The 18209-nt window shown below is 45.9% G+C and overlaps 1 protein-coding gene across 2 annotated transcripts in view; it reads left to right on the top strand.

The window, feature by feature from the left end:
• The first annotated feature begins 271 nt into the window (after nucleotides 1-271).
• The window catches only part of LOC144609472 (histone H2B 1/2-like), a 38745-nt gene continuing 20807 nt past the window's right edge, over nucleotides 272-18209 (top strand). For both annotated transcript variants that reach the window (XM_078427953.1, XM_078427952.1), the window contains exons 1-2: nucleotides 272-399; nucleotides 492-576. The gene's annotated coding sequence lies outside the window, so the exon portion shown is untranslated. The remainder of the gene's footprint in view (nucleotides 400-491; nucleotides 577-18209) is intronic.

The following is an 18209-nucleotide window of genomic DNA, read 5'->3' as shown; positions in this document are numbered from 1 at the left end:
CAGATGCTGCCTGAACTGCTGAGTTGCTCCAGCACTTTGTGTCCTTTTTAATCTTGGCAGGAAGGAATACGATCTCATTACCTGCCAGCCACTCTCATTTGCATTCCATATTTATTTTTATTATTTTATGTAATTTTCCGTCAGTGCTAGGGGATTGACAGCTCCCTCTGCCCCTGGCTGCGGCCGTCCTTGTCACGTGAAGTGGGGGAACCTCACGGAGCGACGTGCGCCTGACGTCACAGAGGTCTCGCGCGTCAGTGACGTCGTTGCCTCGGCAACCGGCCGGTCCCGGCGCGGAGAGGCCCACGGAGGGGGAGCGGCCTGGGCCCGGGGATGGAGGTGAGGCTTCCTTCCCCCCGGCGGGGAGATGTTGGTGTGGCCGGAGGTATCGGCCAGGAGGTGAGGGGGTGAGGTCGCAAGACTGACTTGGAGAGATGGGGAAGGTGGCGATTGTATTAACTGAGCTGGTCCTTGCTCTTTGTCGTTCCCAGGTGGATCTGGGACCTGACTGGTTGAATCTTGTGCGTCTGACTGCTCCTCCACTGTGACATCTTCCTGCCTGCTGGGCAGTGAACAGTGAGTTTGTGTTCGTACCTTATCCACTGGTTCCTTGCATCAGTTTTAGCATTCTCATCTTCGTGGTCCAATTCTTCCTTGGTTCTGACTCACTCACTCTCTGTGTAACTCCCTCTGGTGCTGTGTCCATCCTCCATCTGTGTCCTCTTTAGCATCATTGCATTCCTTCCCATTTCAGACTGGAGGCTTCTGCCCAGTATGTTACTGGTTCCTCTGTTCTCTGTCATACATATGAGTCATTTTGTGAGAATGTACATGATATCGTTGGTAAGCTTGCAGGTGACACCACAATGATGGTACAGTGTACAGGGTAAAAGGTTGTTCATGTTGACAACAGGATTTAGATCAATTGAGAAAGTGGACAAGGAAATGACAGGTGGAATTTAACTCAGATAAGTGCAACTTGATGGATGTTTGGTAGTGTATCAGGGCAGATTTACAGTCAATGGATGGGTCTTGCAGAAGTGTTGCTGAGTAGATTGGCCTTGGGATACCAGTACACAGTCAAGTCCAGTCAAGTTAATTTGTCACATACAAGATGTGCAGTGAAATGAAAGGTCACCCACAGTCGAGCAATAGAGCAATAAAAATAAACAATTTCACACACAATCACAACCAACACAAAAAAAATTAAATAAACATCCATCACAATGAGTCTCCTCCAGTCACCTCCTCACTGTGATGGAAGGCCAGAATGTATTTTCTCTTCCCCTGCCGTCTTCTCCCGCGGTCAGGCTGTTGAAGTTGCCACATTCCAGGCCGCGCCGGACGGTGAAAAAGGCCAATAATAATAATAATAATAATGTATTTTATTTATATAGCGCTTTTCATATACTCAAAGACGTTTTACGGAGATTTAGAGAACATAGGGAAATGAATAAATAGATAAATAAGTAAATAAATAAACGAACAGAGAAAGGAGACAGAAGGTGAGGTGACCTTCAGTGGTTGAAGGCAGTACTGAACAGGTGAGACTTCAGCGATGTTTTGAATGTGGTGAGTGTGGAGGAGTCTCTAACGTTTTGGGGTAGAGAGTTCCATAGGGTGGGAGCAGCGATGGAGAAAGCCCTGTCCCCCCAGGATCTGAGTTTGGTCCGGATGTGGGGGGATAGGAGATTGGCAGCAGCAGAGCGGAGGGTGCAGGTGGGAGTGTGCCTGTGGAGGAGGTCGGTCAGGTAGGATGGGGCCAGGTTATGGAGGGCTTTGTAGGTTATGAGGAGGATTTTGTACTGGATTCTCTGGGGGATGGGGAGCCAGTGGAGTTTATAAAGGACGGGGGTGATATGGTCACGGATCGGGGTGTGGGTGAGTAGACGGGCAGCGGAGTTTTGAATGTGCATTCTTGCCTTCATCAGCTGAGTCTTTGAGTACAAGAGATGGACATCAGTTGCACAAACTGTTGATTAGAGAGTATTGAGAGTATTGCCTGGAGTTCTGGTTGACACACCACATGAAAGATTTGCTTAAGCCAGATAGTGTGCGGAAATTATTGCAAGAACTTTGCCTCGATTCGGTGGGCCTGCAGGTGAGATTGGGTAGCTGCTCTGTCAGGAGTGAGGAGGCTAGAGATGACATGTTAGGGGTGCATAACATTCTGAGTGGCATAGATGGGGGACAGCTAGAATCCGTTACCCATGGTAGGAGTGCTTAACTGGAGAGCATAGGTTTGAGGTGAGAGGGAACATAATTTAAGGTGAATTGAGGTGTAAGTGCTTCACACAGGGTCATTGATATCTGTAATGAGTTGCAAGAGGAGGTGGTGGGACAGAAACAAGATTGAAGACATACCTGGGCAGGTACTTGAATAAGCAGAGCACAAAGGGATATGGAATAATGCATGCAGGTGGGATTAGTATAGGGCATGATGATGGTGGTGTGGGGGGGATGGAGAGAATATACTCAGTGGCCCGAGGGCCTGATTCTACACTGTACAACTGTGTGACTGACACTCCACCACTGCCTGCACTGGCTTTGGCTGCCTGAGTCCTCAGCTCTGAGTATGCCTCACTGAACCAATTGTTCTTTCAGATGTTATTTGGACCGTCTATTAAAGAAAACTTTAAAACACACTACAGATAGGACAAGGCCATCAAGACTTTATTTAGGAGCGTCAAATGCAATGGCCATGTGATACAAAGATTCATGTCATCCTTACATATAGAACCATGACAGATTTCACAGACTCTTCAGCATTCCCCTGATATCAGATTGCTCTGACAACAGCTGTAAATCATGCACCTCCGACAAACACATCTCCGCTTGGATCTTCCTCAACCTCTCCCCATGGCAGCTCAACAAATGTCCTGTTACTCTTCTGACCTCATTTTACTTATGTTATTTTTACGATTGCCATTTGGCCTTTTCCAGCTTGATCAAGCTGTCAACCATCTCTCCCAGTGTTACCCACGGTGTTTCACCAATTTACATGCAGATGGTGTACATATGAATTTCAGCAAAACATTCAACAAGGTACCACATGGTAGGTTGCTCTGGAAGGTTAGATCATATGGGATCCAAGAAGAGATAGCTGAATGGATAGAAAATTGGCTTCATGGAGGGAAGCAGAGGGTGATGATGGAAGGCTGCTTCTTGGACTGGAGGCCTGCGACCAGTGGTGTGCCTCGGCTTGGTGCTGCGTCCATTACTGTTTGTCGCCTATATCAATGATTTGGATGAGAATATACGTGGCAAGATTAGCAAATTTGCAGGTGGTACAGAACTGGGTGCTATTGCAGATAGTGAAGATGGTTGTCAAAAACTGCAGGAGTGTCTTGATCGGTTGATCAAGTGGGCTGAGAAATGATTGATGGAATTTAAAACAGATATGTGAGGTGTTGCATTTTGGAAAGTCGAACATGGTAGGACAAACACAATGAATGGTAGGTCTCTGGGAAGTGTTATCGAACAGAGGGATCTAGGAGTGTAGGTTCATAGTTTCTAAAAAGTGGCATCACAGGTAGGTAAGGTAGTCAAAAAGGCTTTTGACATATTTGCCTTCATCAGTCAGTATTGAGTACATTGTCTCTTCTTTCTCCTATCCCTGACTCTCAATATGAAGTAGGGTCTCGACCCAAAACGGTCACCAATTCCTTTTCTCCAGAAATGCTGCCTGATCCGCTGACTTACTCCAGTTTTTTGTGTCTACCTGTTGAGCATAGAGGTTGGGAGGTCATGTTGCAGTTTTACAATACATTGGTTAGACCGCATTTAGAGTATTGTGTTCAGTTCTGGGCACTTTGTTACAGGAAAGATGTTGTCATTGGAAAGGGTACAGAGAAGGTTTACAGAAGTCAGAATGAAGAGGAGAAGAATTACAGAAGTCATGTTGCTAGGACTCAAGGGTCTGAACTATAGGCAGACGGTTCAGGCTGGGACTCTATTCCCTGGAGCACAGGAGGATGAGGGGTGATCTTCTAGAGGTGTATAAAATCTTAAGAAGAATTGCTTGGATAGACACACAGATTCTCTTGCCCATAACAGGGAAATCGAGAACCAGTCTGAAGAAGGGTCTCGACCCGAAACGTCACCCATTCCTTCTCTCCTGAGATGCTGCCTGACCTGCTGAGTTACTCCAGCATTTTGTGAATAAATACCTTCAATGAGAACCAGTGGACATAGCTTTAAGGTGAAGGGGGAAGGAAGTAATAGGGAATAATTTTTTCACAGAAAGGGTGGTGGGAGTATGGAACGAGCTGCCAGAGGAGATAGTTGAAACAGGGATTATTGCAATGTTTTCGAAATTATTGGAGAAGTGGATGGATAGGACAGGTTTGTAGGGATATAGGCCAAACGCAGGCAGGTTTGGACTCATGTAGATGGGACATGTTGGTTGATGTGGGGAAGTTGGGCTGAAGGGCCTGTTTCCACACTGTATTACTCTATTATCAGCACGTTTCGTAAATACCGGCTTCCACCACCCCCTCTGGCAGTGCATTCCAGATATTAACCATTGCCTAGATGAAAAAATAAATGATTCCTCATATCCCCTGAAACTTCTTTCTTTTCTCCTTAAACATGTGCCTATGACACCTCTTCCTGGGGGGAAGGTTTCTTATTATCTACCTGATCAGTGCCTCTCATAATCTTGTACATCTCTATCTGGTTAGCTTCAGTCTCTCCTGCACCATGAAAACATACACAGCCTGTCCTGCCTCCCTTCATAACTGAAACATTCCACCCCAGGCAACATTGTGGTGAATCTCCTCTCCAATGTAATCACATCTTTCCTACATGGCCGGCAGGGTGGCGCAATGGTAGAGTCGCTGACTTGCAATGCCAGAGATCTAGCTTTGATCCTGACTACGGGTGCTGTCTTTAAGAAGTTTGTACGTTCATCCCATGACCTGCACTGGGTTTTCTCTGGAAAAAAAACATTGTTTCCCTCTTCAAATACCTAGAGTGATCTGACCCCCACAACCCTATGGTGTAGTAAACTCCAGACATTCTCTTAACCTACAGAGTAGTGCAGGGGGTGTTCATGTCTTTCAGTACAACAAAGGAACCTGTGACAGAGTAGTGCTGGGTTGTTGGACTCTGTGACCTTTCATTATGGAGCCTTATGGCATGAGCTCGGTGCTTGTCAAACAGTGTTTGACAACGTCTGGTCCCCACAACTCAATGGGATAGAAAACTCCAAAGATTCACCTCCCCTGCACCATGCTGAGGTACTCCCAGTCTGAACATAGATCAGCAGAGGAACCTTCTGCCCACAATGTCTGTGGCAAACATGATGCCAAATTAAACAGATCTGCTCTGCCTGCACAAGATCCACATTGCTCCATCCTGCATATTTATGTGTCTATCTTAAAGCCTCTTAAATCCCACTATACTGTCTACCTCCACCACCAAGTCTGGCAGCACATGATCACTCTGGGTAAAGAAATTGCCCCACACTGAGGGGTGACTCGACAGAACTTTATAAAATTCTGAGAAGGCAGGGTATAGTCAGATCCGTTTCCTACGGAGGACATGTCAGATGAGAGGAAATAGCTTTAAAGTGAGGGGGACATGATAAAAAAAGATGCCCCAGAGAAAAACATCAGAGTTGATGTCTTTGACGACTGTGGTTGGTTTCTACTTGTCCATCTCCCTGTACAGCATGGAGCTCTACAGGGCAGTCTCAGTCAGTCCACAGTTGCTTTGTACAGGTCTGTGTCTCTCCAGAGTTGGGGGTGGCTGGTGCAAAGCTCTCTGTGCACACTGGGCTGAGTGTGGGCTGTACTGGGCTGTGACTTCACAATGTAGTGCAGTGTGTTCATGTCTTTCTGTACAACACAGGTGTTGGTGCTGGATACCTGTGGCTCCACACAGCAATTCTGGGCTCTTTGTCCTTGCATCACGATGCCTTATTGCTTCAGCTCTGTGCCTGTCATACAGTGATGTGTATTTTACAAGCTTGCGCCCTTAGAGTACATGGAGTGTATTATTGTCTCTTGCCAGTTCACTCGAGGTGTCATAGACTCATTAAATCATACAGCATTGAAACAGGCCCTTTGGCTCAACTTGCCCATGCTGACTAAGATGCCCCATCTACACGTGTCTTCATCTTGCACTAAACATTACACCCTTTATCCTGTATCCGTACACTGATGGTTTGATTGTAATCATGTCTACTCTTTTCGTTGACTGGATAGCGTGCAGCAAAAAGCTTTTCACTGCTACATGTGACCATAATAAACCATATAACCATATAACAATTACAGCACGGAAACAGGCCCGTTCGGCCCTACCAGTCCACGCCGACCACTTTCTCTGACCTAGTCTCATCTACCTGCTCTCAGACCATAACCCTCCAATCCCCTCCTATCCATATACCTATCCAATTTACTCTTAAATAATAAAATCGAGCCTGCCTCCACCACATCCACCGGAAGCTCATTCCACACAGCCACCACCTTCTGAGTAAAGAAGTTACCCCTCATGTTACCCCTAAACTTTTCTCCCTTAATTCTGAAGTTATGTCCCCTTGTTAGAATCTTACCCACTCTCAAAGGGAAAAGCCTACCCACGTCAACTCTGTCCGTCCCTCTTAAAATTAAATAAACCTCTATCAAGTCCCCCCTCAACCTTCTACGCTCCAAAGAATAAAGACCCAACCTGTTCAACCTCTCTCTGTAGCTTAAGTGCTGAAACCCAGGCAACATTCTAGTAAATCTCCTCTGTACCCTGTCCATTTTGTCGACATCCTTCCTATAATTTGGCGACCAGAACTACACACCATACTCCAGATTCGGCCTCACCAATGCCCTGTACAATCTCAACATTACATCCCAACTTCTATATTCGATGCTCTGATTTATAAAGGCAAGCATACCAAACGCCTTCTTCACCACCCTATCCACATGAGATTCCACCTTCAGGGAACAATGCACAGTTATTCCCAGATCCCTCTGTTCCACTGCATTCCTCAATTCCCTACCATTTACCCTGTACGTCCTATTTTGATTTGTCCTACCAAAATGCAGCACCTCACACTTATCAGCATTAAACTCCATCTGCCATCTTTCAGCCCACACCCTTCCAAAAGGCCCAAGTCTCTCTGTAGACTTTGAAAATCTACTTCATTATTAACTACACCACCTATCTTAGTATCATCTGCATACTTACTAATCCAATTTGCCACACCATCATCCAGATCATTAATGTAAATGACAAACAACAGTGGACCCAACACAGATCCTTGGGGTACTCCACTAGACACTGGCCTCCAACCTGACATACAGTTGTCAACCTTTACCGTCTGGTATCTCCCATTCAGCCATTGTTGAATCCATCTTGCAACCTCACTATTAATACCCAACGATTTAACCTTCTTAATCAACCTTCCATGTGGAACCTTGTTAAATGCCTTCCTGAAGTCCATATAGACAACATCCACAGCCTTGCCCTTATCAATTTATTTCCCTGGTAACCTCTTCAAAAAATTCAAGAAGATTAGTCAAACATGACCTTCCAGGCACAAATCCATGTTGACTGTTTCTAATCAGGCCTTGTTTATCCACGTGCTTATATATATTGTCCCTAAGTATCTTTTCCATTAATTTTCCCACCACAGACGTCAAACTAACAGGTCTATAAATGCTAGGTTTACTTTTAGAACCTTTTTAAACAAAGGCACAACATGCGCAATGCGCCAATCTTCCGGCCCCATCCCCGTTTCTAATGATGTTTGAAATATTTCCGTCATAGCCCCTGCTATTTCTGCACTAACTTCCCTCAATGTCCTAGGGAATATCCTATCAGGACCTGGAGACTTATCCACTTTTATATTTTTCAAAAGTGTCCGTACCTCCTCTTCTTTGATTCTCATAATTTCCATCACTACTCTACTTGTTTCGCTTACCTCACATAATTCAATATCCTTCTCCTCGGTGAATACCGAAGAAAAGAAATTGTTTAATATCTCCCCCTATCCTTTTGCTATTGACATATCTGTAGAACCCCTTAGGGTTTACTTTTACATTACTTGCCAAAGCAACCTCATATCTCTTTTTTGCTTTTCTAATTTCCTTCTTTTTGATAAATATTTTTATTAAACATAAATACATATTAATAAAATTTACTTATTACACACATTCGTGATATTATTAATATTAACAATTATGTCCTACATATTTCTATACTTTTTTTTTAAGAGAGGAAAAGATAGAGAAAAATAAAATAAAAATAAGAGATCCAAATTGGAGAAATGAATGGAGTATTAAAAAAGTTATCTATCATTGGAGATATATCCATGATTTATTATTCATAATTCTTCCTCCATTCCATTATTCAGGCCACGGTCATGTCCTCGAACCAAGCCATTCTGACCCTTTAAATATACAATAAATGGAGACCATATTCCTCTGAAAAGATTCAACCTGTCCACTAGTACAAGTCTCAATCTTTCCAGATGAAGTGTCTCCGACATTCCTGTAATCCACATTTTAATTGTGGGGGATGTAGGACCTTTCCAGAATTTCAGTATTAATTTTTTCCCAATTATTAAACTATAATCAATAAAAATTCTTTGATTCGTTGTTAATAATTGATCTGTTTCTAATATTCCCAGTATTATTAAGTTTGAGTCAGGGATCAGCTTCCTATTAACAACATTCGAAATTATTTTAAATATTTCTGTCCAGAATTTAGTGATTTTTTCACAGTTTGTGAATATGTGCGTTAAATTAGCTTCCAATTGCTGACATTTGTCACAAATGGCAGATATATTTGGAAAAATACTATGTAATTTAACTTTTGAATAATGTAGTCTATGTAATATTTTAAATTGTATAAGAGAGTGTCTAGCATTTAGCGAACAGTGATGTATGTGTTGTAAACTTTCATCCCATATATCAGGTCTAATAATTTGACCTAATTCATTTTCCCATGATTGTTTATATATTTCTGTACTTGGAGCGTCGTTTTCCAGTAGAATATTATAAATATATGATATCAATTTTTCTGTATTTGGGTGTTTATTCAAACATTCATCTAAAATCTCTGTCTTTCTATTTCTAATTTCATGTGTATTTGCTTTTACATAATCTCTAATTTGTAAATATCTAAAGTAATCTTTTGAATGTAATCCATAAATTTGTTGTAATTCTTGAAATGAAAGGAAAATTTTTTCCCTACAGAGATCTCCCATCTTATTAATTCCACAGTTTTTCCATTGTAAAAAACCTTTATCTATCATTGAAGGTTTAAATGTGATGTTATTTACAATAGTAAGAGCTAGTGGTATACATTCCAATTTTAATGTTTTCTTTATTTGTTTCCAAATACGTATTCCACTATCTATTATAAGGTTTTCACTATAGGTTTTCTTACTTATTTTATTATTGGCGAATAAAATCGAACTAATTTCAAAGGGCGAACAATCTTCTTTTTCCATTATTAACCAGGTTGGTTGTTTATCTGTCTCTACTAACCAAAAGTTAATATTTTTAATATTGACTGCCCAATAATAAAACGTAAAGTTTGGTAGAGCTAGACCTCCATTTATTTTTGGTTTACATAAGTGTTCTTTTTTAATTCTATGGCTCTTATAATCCCAGATAAAGTTAGTGACTATGGAATCAATTTTTTTAAAAAATTTTTTAGGAAGATATATCGGAATCATTTGGAAAAGATATAATAATTGTGGAAGAAAAATCATTTTTATTGCATTAATTCTACCTATCATTGAGATTGGTAATGTTTTCCAATATAAAATATTTTTATTTAATTTATTCAATAAGAGCGGAAAATTAGATTTAAATAAAGAATCAAATCTTTTTGTTACATAAATTCCAAGATATTTTATTTTTTCGTTTGCTATCTTAAAAGGAAATTGTTGTAATATATGTAGATTATTTACCCTTATCGGCATAAGTTCACTTTTGTTCCAATTAATACTATATCCTGAATATGATCCAAATTCAGTTATTAATTTTAGTAAATTTGGAATACTAATTTCCGGGTTTGTGATATAAAGTAATACATCATCCGCATATAAAGAAATTTTATTTTCAGTATTTGTGGTGTCATATCCATATATTTCAGGATGTATTCTCACCCGTTGAGCTAAAGGTTCTAATGCAAGTGCAAACAATAGTGGGGATAAAGGACAACCCTGTCTGCAGCCTCGAAATAGATTAAATTTATTTGATAGTATTTGATTTGTTATTATTCTAGCTGTTGGATTGGTATATAATAATTTAACCCAAGTGATAAACTTCTCTCCCAAATTAAAAAATTCCATAACCGAAAACAAATAAGACCATTCCACTTGGTCAAAGGCTTTCTCCGCATCTAACGAAATAATTACTAAGTCTTTATTAATACCTCTTTTCGAATATATAATATTATATAATCGTCTGAGGTTATATGAGGAATATCGTTTTGGTATAAATCCTGTTTGATCGGGGTGAATTAGTTTATTAATAACTGTGCTTAATCTTTGTACTAATATTTTCGTTAGTATCTTTTGATCAGTATTTAAAAGAGCTATAGCTCTATATGATCCTGGGTCCTCCAGATCTTTGTCTATTTTAGGTATAAGTGTTATAATAGATTCATTTAACGTTTCTGGTAGTTTCTGACAAATATAGATATTTTCATAAAGTATCTTCAGACGTGGTGTGATCAGATCATAAAATGTTTTATAAAATTCCGAACCGATACCATCTGGTCCCGGTGTTTTACCATTTTTTAATGATCTGATAGACTCTTCAACTTTTTTTACTGAAATTTCCGCATTTAGTGATTCTCTATTTTGTAAATCCAACCCCTTCAGATTACATTTTTTTTTAAATGCTTCTATTCCTATCCTATTTTCTGTCGTTTTAGCTGAATATAGATTTTTATAATATTGCAGAAATCTCTCATTAATATCTTTAGGTTGTACTAAAGGTTCGCCAGTATGTGATTTAATCCTGTGGGACATAAAGACTCTGTACTCTCAAAATTTCACCTTTAAATTTCCTCCATTTCTCTATTATATCCTTTTCATAAAACAAAATGTCCCATTTCACTCCTTTTAAATTCTTTCTCATCTCCTCAAAATTAGCCTTTCTCCAATCCAAAATCTCAACCCTTGGTCCAGATTTGACCTTCTCCATAATTATATTGAAACTAATGGCATTGTGATCACTAGACCCAAAGTGCTCCTCAACACATACCTCCGTCACCTGTCCCGTCTCATTTCCTAACAGGAGGTCCAACACGGCCCCTTCTCTGGTAGGTACCTCTACGTATTGCTGCAAAAAACTAACCTGCTATGGCGAGTCCGGAAACTTGTCATCATATCATATCACAAGTCCGTGCCGCCCAGTGATCCCCGTACATTAACACTATCCTACACCCACTAGGGACAATTTTTACATTTACCCAGCCAATTAACCTACATACCTGTACGTCTTTGGAGTGTGGGAGGAAACCGAAGATCTCGGAGAAAACCCACGCAGGTCACGGGGAGAACGTACAAACTCCTTACAGTGCAGCACCCGTAGTCAGGATCGAACCTGAGTCTCCGGCGCTGCATTCGCTGTAAAGCAGCAACTCTACCGCTGCGCTACCGTGCCGCCATCCTTTGTGGAAGAAGTTTATTGCGACAGCAATATTCGTATACAAAGGTTTAACAACAAGATAACGGACAACCATCAAAAACTCACTGTCTTCTTCGAAGACGTCTCCGAACTAACTCTTTTCGGGCGCCAAAAGCGCACATGACAACGCTGTCCAATCAGCGATGTCGCTCTCTGGACCAATCCCTACGGTCGCGCTCACACGTGACCTTGCTGGCCAATCTGAGGGTTCGACGACCAGGACCATTCCCTATGGTCGCTACATGACCCCCCCCAGAACCCGAGGTACGAAACCTAGCAGGGAGCCGGATTTCGCGACCATAACGAGTAAGGAGAGGGGGCGCCTGAACCACAGGAGCCGGAGATTCCGGACTTGGAGGAACAGCCGGAGCGGGGGGTCCTGGACTGAGCGGAACTGACGGAGGCCGGCCTCTCCTAGGGGGTTGGCCGACCAGGACTGGTTGATCCGGATCCAAGTGTGCAGGTTTAAGCCGGGACACCGAGACGAGCTCACTCCTGCCGCCCACGTCTAAGGTGAAGGTAGCCGTCCCCTTACGCAAAACCCGGAACGGCCCTTCATAGACCCTCTGCAACGGGGCACGATGGGAATCCTTTCGCAAAAACACAAACTCACAGTCCTTCAGGGAAGGCGGTTCATGTACCATGGGACACCCATGACGTGAAGTCGGAACTGGGGCCAGGGAACCCACTCGTGCCCGGAGCGATGCTAAGACTGATGGGACTGGAGGCAGCTGGTCTGAGGGGTCCGGAAACAAATCCCCGGGTACTCGAAGTGGCGAGCCATACACTAGCTCCGCGGACGAAGCACCGAGATCTTGCTTAGGAGCAGTCCGGATGCCCAGAAGGACCCAGGGGAGTTGGTCTACCCAGTCCGGGCCTTCAAGCCTTGCACTGAGGGACGCCTTGAGTTGACGGTGGAACCTCTTCATAAGCCCATTTGCCTGGGAGTGGTATGCTGTAGTGTGTTGTAACCGGGAACCGTACAGCTCGGCTAGCGTGGTCCAGAGGGACGAAGTGAACTGTGGCCCCCTGTCGGTGGTAATAACTGCCGGAACCCCGAAACGTGCTACCCAATGGAGGGCCAAAGTTCTGGCACAAGAGGCTGCCAATGGGAAAGCCTCTGGCCACCGGGTGAACCGATCCACCACCGTGAGGAGATGGGTGTAGCCCCGGGAGGAAGGCAAGGGCCCGACTAAATCCACGTGAATGTGGAAAAAACGAACTGCTGGGACCTCAAACTCCTGTACGGGGGGCTGGACATGGCGCTGGACTTTAGCGGTCTGGCAGGGAACGCAGGAACGTGCCCAACCCGCTACCTGTTTACGTAGGCCATGCCAGACAAACCGAGCTGCTACTAAAGCAGAGGTGGAGCGGATGGACGGGTGCGCCAGCCCGTGAATGGCATCGAAAACCCGGCGCTGAAGGGAGGGCGGCACTACCGGCCTGGGACGGGGAAGGGAAACATCACACCAGACTTTTGTGCCTTCCGACCCGCAGGCTACCTGAGCCAACTTCAACCCCGAAGTGGTGGACTGGTATGCCGAGGCGGTATCCGCCAGAAGCTGTGCCTCCGCAAGCTCCTGGGGATCCACCTCGCAGTCCACCGCCGAAATGGGGGAACAAGCAGGTCTAGACAGGGCGTCAGCAACGGCATTAAGCTTACCCGCGACATGAAGGACATCGGTGGTAAATTCGGAGATGGCAGTCAGGTGCCGCTGCTGGCGGGCCGACCATGGGTCGGACAATTTGAAAAATGCAAATGTTAATGGTTTATGGTCCGTAAAGGCCACAAATGGGCGGCCCTCAAGGAAATACCTGAAATGACGAACAGCTAAATAGAGGGCTAGAAGCTCTCGGTCAAATGCGCTATACTTCAGCTCAGCCGAATTTAGTTGCCGGCTGAAAAACGCCAAGGGCTGCCAACGGCCACCGACCTGCTGTTCCAAAACCCCACCCACCGCCACGTCAGACGCGTCAACCGTCAGGGCCGTGGGGGCGGAGGGGCTCGGGTGGACCAACATGGTGGCGTCTGCCAAGGCTGCCTTAGCTGCTGTAAAAGCCGACTCTGCGGCCGGGGACCATATCAACTCTACCGGTTTACCCGCAAGGCACTGGAAGAGCGGGCGCATGACCCGCGCAGCTGTCGGAACGAACCTATGGTAGAAGTTAACCATACCTACGAACTCCTGCAGCCCTTTCACTGTGGTGGGCCTGGGAAATGCCCGGATAGCCTCCACCTTCTCGGGCAAAGGGGTGGCGCCGGCAGGGGTGATTCTGTGCCCTAAAAAATCAAGAGAAGGGAGGCCGAATTGACACTTGGAGGGTTGGATAATTAGCCCGTGGTCTTGGAGCCGCTGGAACACAGTCCGCAAGTGGACCTGATGTTCCTGCACTGAGGGGCTGGTGACCAGGATGTCGTCTAAATAAATAAACAAAAAGGGTAAACCCCGACCCACACGGTCCATCAGTCGTTGGAAAGCCTGTGCCGCGTTCTTTAAACCGAAAGGCATGCGCAACCATTCGAACAACCCGAACGGAGTAATCGTGGCAGTTTTCTGTATGTCCTCCGGCCGCACCGGAATCTGGTGGTATCCTCGCACCAAATCGATTTTGGAGAACACCACCGCCCCTTCCAGCCCAGACGAAAAGTCCTGCAGGTGCGGTATGGGGTAGCGATCAGCCGTGGTGACAGCATTTAGACGCCGATAATCGCCACATGGTCTCCACCCCCCAGATGCCTTGGAGACCATATGCAACGGCGAGGCCCATGGGCTGTCGGACTGACGGACAATGCCCATTTCCTCCATCTTCCTAAATTCCGCCCGTGCCACCACCAGTTTGTCTGGCGGTAGTCTCCTGGCCCGAGCGAAAACGGGAGGGCCGTCGGTGCGAATGTGGTGGACCACGTCGTGCTTGGCTGAAGGGGTGTCAAAACGCTGGATGAGCAGCTCTGGAAACTCCGCCAGGACCTCAGCATACGAGTCAGGGGCCGCGACGACGGCCTGGACAGTAGGGCTGGGCGGGGAGGCGATTGTCGGAGCGACTGGCTCCTCGCTGGCGGAGGGTCGGAAGTCGTTACCGCGGACATCGGGGACCAGTGAAAAGGCCCAGAGAAAATCTGCGCCTAGGATCGCTTGTCTGACGTCTGCTATAATGAATGGCCATTCATACGTGCGGAGGCCTAACACAAGGGACATCTTCCGTGTACTGAACGTGCGGATGGGGCTGCCATTAACCGCGATGAGGGTAGGACCTGCCTTACCCGATCTGGTCTCAAGGTCGGTCGGCGGCACTATACTGACAATGGCTCCCGTGTCCACTAAAAATTCTGTGTCCGTGAATCGATCTCGGACGTAGAGGCGTCTGTTCTGGCCAATGGCAACTGCCCCTATGTACGATCGGCCGAGGCATTTCCCGCGAAAGTACAAGGTGAGCGGCAGTTGCGGGATTCTCTACCCCATCGTAGATGATAATAGCCCCAGCCGCGCTTGTGCGGATCTTTTTGGCGGGCTTTTGGAGGACTGGCGGGAGACGCGGCGCCATCTTGATGTCGCTGTGGCGTGGTAACTGATGTCGAGACCTTGTTGATCGAACCACTCCCCTTCGATTTGGCTGCTATGAGCGCATCAGCTTTTTCTGCATATGCTTCTGGGTCCTTAAAAGAACAATCCGTCAGCAGCAGTCGGACATCCTCGGGAAGCTTCTCTCGGAATGCCTGCTCGAACATGAGGCAATCCGTATGTTCACCGGCCAGCATCATCATCTCGGCCATGAGAACGGACGGCCGTCGATCTCCGAGATCCGGTAGGTGCAGAAGTTTTTTGGCGCGATCATGCCTATGGAACCCGAAGGTTCGTAGTAACAGTGCCTTCATGGCCTCGTACTTGTTTTCCGCAGGAGGATTTACGATGAACCGCATCACTCGTGTGGTCGTCTCCGGCGATAGAGCGCTGACGAGGTAGTAATACTTCGTCGCGTCTGTGGATATGTTTCTCAAATGAAACTGGGCTTCGGTGTGGACAAACCAAGATTGTGGTTGATGTGTCCAAAACGACGGAAGGTGAACGCTTACTGCGCTTAACTCCGGTGTGCCATGCGCAGCATCCAACAACGGGGCGTCGTGTTCGTCCATGGTTGGTGATCGCCCAGATCACGTCGGGGTCACCAATATGGCGAGTCCGGAAACTTGTCCTTTGTGGAAGAAGTTTATTGCGACAGCAATATTCGTATACAAAGGTTTAACAACAAGATAACGGACAACCATCAAAAACTCACTGTCTTCTTCGAAGACGTCTCCGAACTAACTCTTTTCGGGCGCCAAAAGCGCACATGACAACGCTGTCCAATCAGCGATGTCGCTCTCTGGACCACTCCCTACGGTCGCGCTCACACGTGACCTTGCTGGCCAATCTGAGGGTTCGACGACCAGGACCATTCTCTATGGTCGCTACACTGCACCCATTTTACAAACTCCAAACCATCCAGCCCTTTAACAGAATGTGATTCCCAGTCTATGTACGGAAAATTGAAATCACCCACAATCACTACTCTGTGCTTACTACTAATATCTGCTATCTCCTTACATATTTGCTCTTCCAATTCTCGTTCCCTATTTGGCGGTCTATAATACACCCCTATAAGTGTTGCTAAGCCTTTCTCATTTCTGAGTTCCACCCAAACAGCCTCCCTAATCGAGCCTTCTAGTCTGTCCTGCTAAAACACTGCTGTGATATCCTCCCTGACAAGCAATGCAACACCCCCACCTCTTGCCCCTCCGATTCTATCACATCTAAAACAATGAAATCCTGGAATATTTCATTGCCAATCGCAACCCTCCTGCAACCATGTTTCACTGATCGCCACAACATCATACTTCCAGATGTCAATCCAGGCTCTAAGCTCATCCACCTTTCTTACAATGCTCCTAGCATTAAAATATACACATTTAAGGGACCCATCATTTCTTATTCTCAGTTTATTTCTTTTCACTTCTTTCCCTCCTACATATTGGGTCTGAGTGTTTCCCTTTACTGCCTCCTGCCTCACACACTGCCTATTAGCTATCTGTGTTTGAGTCCCTCCCCCCAACCGTACTAGTTTAAAGTCTCCACAATTACCTTAGCAAATCTCCCCGCCAGGATATTGGTTCCCCTCAGGTTCAGATGCAACCCGTCCTTTTTGACAGGTCATACCTCCCCCAGAAGAGGTCCCAATGATCCAGAAACTTGAATCCCTGCTCCCTGCACCAGTCCCTCAGCCACGTATTTATCCTCCACCTCACTCCATTCCTATTCTCACTATCGCGTGGCACAGGCAGTAAGCCTGAGATTATCACTTTGGAAGTCCTTTTTTTTAAACTCTCTTCCTAGCCCCCTAAATTCTCCTTTCAGGACCTCCTCCCTTATCCTACCTATATTGTTGGTACCTATATGTACCACGACCTCTGGCTCCTCTCCCTCCCCTTTCAGGATATCTTGGACACGTTCAGATACATCCCGGACACTGGCACCAGGGAGGCAAACTACCATCCGGGTCTCCCGACTGCGTCCACAGAATCGCCTATCTGACCCCCTCACTATAGAGTCCCCTATCACTATCGCTCTCTTCTTCCTTTCCCTACCCTTCTGAGCAACAGGGCCGGACTCCGTGCCAGAGGCCCGGGCGACGTCGCTGCCCCCAGGTAGGCTGTACTCCCCAACAGTACCTAAACGAGTATTTATTGCCAACGGGTACATCCACTGGGGTACTCTAGTCCCTGCCTCTGCTCCTTGCCCCCCCTAACCGTGACCCACTTGTCTACCTCCCGTGGTCTTGGAGTGACCACCTCTCTATAACTCCTCTCTGTAACCTCCTCACTATCCCCGACCAGACGGAGGTCATCAATCTGCCGCTCCAGGTTCCTAATATGGTCCCTTAGGAGCCCCATCTCATCGCATCTGGCGCAGATGTGGATGTCTGGAAGACTATCAGACTCCCAGATTCCCCACATCCGACACCCAGAACAATAAACTGCCCGAGCACTCATACTCCCCCTTAACTGGGAACGTTGCAGAGTGGTCTGCTCCAACCGCTCCAACCGCTCCTGGGCCTCTGTAAGAACAAAGGCCCGTGCTCGGTTTCCAAAAACTACCGCCCGGACGCTACTCCAACCGCTCCAACCGCCCACCCAAAAGAACTGAGTGATATCCTGGGAGAGGCGAAAAACCGGATAAAAAACCCAGGCCAATTTGGGAAAAAAAAATCCGGGAAATTCCTCTCCGACCCCAAGCTAGGCGATCGAAACTTGTCCGGGAGATCACACAGGTCTTCCTCCTTACTATCCCCACACAATACTACGGTCTCTGCTCTCTCTCACACACACGCACACTGATTGCTGCTATTGCTGCTGATTGCTGCTTCTCCTGCTGATTGCTGCTATGCTGCTGATTGCTGCTATGCTGCTGATTGCTGCTACTCTAAACTAATAAACAAAACTAGTTTCATCTGCTCCCGTTTAGCCCATGTCCCTCAACACCTTTCCAATCCATGTACGTGTCCAAATGCCTTTTAAATATTGTTATAGTG

This window comes from Rhinoraja longicauda, chromosome 34 (genome assembly GCF_053455715.1).
Source record: "Rhinoraja longicauda isolate Sanriku21f chromosome 34, sRhiLon1.1, whole genome shotgun sequence".
NCBI lineage: Eukaryota > Metazoa > Chordata > Chondrichthyes > Rajiformes > Arhynchobatidae > Rhinoraja > Rhinoraja longicauda.
The sequence above is the reverse complement of the archived record's forward strand: the minus strand, read 5'-3'. Positions and strand labels throughout refer to the sequence as shown.